This window comes from Condylura cristata, unplaced genomic scaffold (genome assembly GCF_000260355.1).
Source record: "Condylura cristata isolate star-nosed mole 26May11 unplaced genomic scaffold, ConCri1.0 scaffold00009, whole genome shotgun sequence".
Lineage (NCBI taxonomy): Eukaryota > Metazoa > Chordata > Mammalia > Eulipotyphla > Talpidae > Condylura > Condylura cristata.
This window is the reverse complement of record NW_004567110.1, coordinates 1220866-1223277: the sequence shown is the minus strand read 5'-3', so window position 1 is coordinate 1223277 and position 2412 is coordinate 1220866.

Below are 2412 nucleotides of genomic sequence, written 5' to 3'. Positions count from 1 at the left end.
TGCCGGAGCCAGGCGCCGGCCTTGTGGGTCTAGGCGCCAGCTGGATCCTGGTCCTCGGCGCGGACCTGCGAGGGTCCGGCGGCGCCGTCGGAAACCCCATGTCTGGCCGCAGTCCAGGCCCAGGGCTGCTGTCCTGGCTGGGTACCGCGTGGAGGGGCCCAGCAGCCCCCCGGGGCTCCTGGGCCCTGGCCTGGGCCGGCCCTGTGGGTCAGGTGTTCCATTGTCCCACCGCAGTCCAGCAGTCCAGTCGGAAGGCGCCAGGGAAGGACACGAGACAGGCCGGCGGCGGCCTCCGAGAGTGCTGCCCGCCTCCGGGCTGCGCTTCTGGGCTCACCAGCCACTGCCACTGGCCAGAATGGCCGCCAGCTGGCCTGTCTGCCCTCCCCTCAGCACCCCTGAGCCCCGCCTGGCCTCCATGCCCCCTGCTGCTGGCTCCTGCTGCCCTCACTGGCCAGAGGGCAAAGCAGCACAGCCCAGGCTGCCCCCACGCGGGGCACCTTCACCCACCCTGGCCCCCACCACCCTCCTTCCCTCCCCTGCCCCCAGGACCCGCCTGCTCACCCGCCTGCCAGTGGCCAGGGCTTCCTGTGCAGAGGCTGCAGTGCTGGACCGGGCCTGTGCGGGGCCTTGCCCGTGGGACAGCCTGCCTGCCCCTGGGGCTTCTGTCCGCGGGGCCGTCCAGGTGGCCTGGCGGGCCGTGGTCTGCAGGGGCCTCTGGCCACAGGCCCGCCCACCACCAGGGCAGCCCGCGGTGCACCTGCCACGCCCACCGCACCACAGTGCCTGCGCCAGGGGCATCAGCGGGGCCACGCGACCCCGGGAGCACTGGGCTCTGGGAGCGCCTTGTCTCCAGGCCCTCCCGGGTGTGGCTGAGGCCACCCCTGGGCCGCAGAAAGACAAGTTGCGACTGCGAAGCCACCCCGGCTCCCGCGGACCCCAGCCCGAGGGGCCCCGAGGGGTCCGGGGAGCCCCAAGGCCGGGTGTGCCCGCCGGAGGCCCTGGCAGCAGCCTATCTCGCCTCCCTCCATGCCCACCGGCCAGCGGGCCCTGTTGTGCCAGCGGCCACGGCACGGCCCTGCCCACGGGTGCTCCCTGGGACTCCCGGAGCCTCCCCCAGGCCCTGACCAGCGTCGTCTTTGAGCCCCCCCACAGCTGCCACCCTCAGGCATGGGGCTCAGGCCCCTGCACACAGCAGGCGCCCACAGAGCCCCCAGGGGCTGTGTGGGCCCCCGGGCACGGCCGTGTCACAGACTGCCCTCCCAGGCCAGGCACCGCGGCACGAGCAGCCTCCTGCCCCAGAGAAGCGTCCAGCCCTGGCGACGGGGGCTTGTGTGTGGCGAAGCCCTTGGCAGGTGTGGGTCAGGGGGCGGATGGGGCTCTCTGGGCCTGGGGGCCCTGGGCCCTGCGGCCAGTGTCCCTGGAGAGGAAGAGCGGCCCCGCGGGGAGGCCTGCTACGAGTGACCACGTGAGGGCAGGGGCCTGCTCCACGCGAGGTCGTGGCAGAAGGCCCGGTGACAGGGCCGGCGCTTCCAGGCCTCGCAGGGGCAGCTGGTGAGCCGCGCTGGCACCAGGGTGGCACCGCGGGGTTCCTGGGACAGGAGCCGGCCGCCCGCCCCCTTCGCTACAGGACACCACCCCGGGCTCCCTGCCGGGCAGCGGCCTCACCCCGCGCCAGGCGGCCTGCTGCAGAGGCCCATAGGCCGCCGGCCGCCAGCGGGAGGGCAGCCTGCACCCCCAGCTCAGCCTGGCAGGTGCAGGGCCGGGCCCCGAGCTGGGACTCCAGAAAGTCGCCCCCGGCGGGCCCAAGCGATGGGCTGTTCTGCTTCTCACTGTCAAACGGTCGGTCTCACGGTGGGCGCCGCCCTCGGCCACCCTGGGGTTCCGGGGCGCGTCCCCCAGCCTCCCCCCGGCCGGCGCCGCGGGGGGACGCAGCTTGCGGGGCCCTGGACTGCTCTGGCCACCTGCGGACTGGTGCTTTCGGCCTTTCTCAAAACTTCTGATAAATCTTGATGCTTCCTGCTTTCTCTTTATTTTTTTTTATTTTTACTTTTTTTTATTACAGAAGTTTATTTTTACATCATTTTGTACATTTTTTTTTCCATCTCAATTGTAATCCCCGTGGGGTTTTTTATTTATTTTGAAGATTTGTTTATGCACACAGAGCTGGGGTGCAGGCCAGAGGAGCGGGGCGAGAGCCCTCACCAGAGACAGGGCGGGGAGCGGGGCAGGCGGATGGGCAGGCTGGGGGTCCGCGCCGCCTGGGGTCAGCCTCTGGGCGGGGCTGCGCCAGTCCCAGCGCACCCCCACCCGCGGGCCGCCAGGAGGGCCGGGGTTCCACCTCACACAGCTTTCCCCGTGGCAAACTCGGGGAGCCCGCCCGGCGGGCCAGCCTGGAGCTCGCGGCCTGAGCTG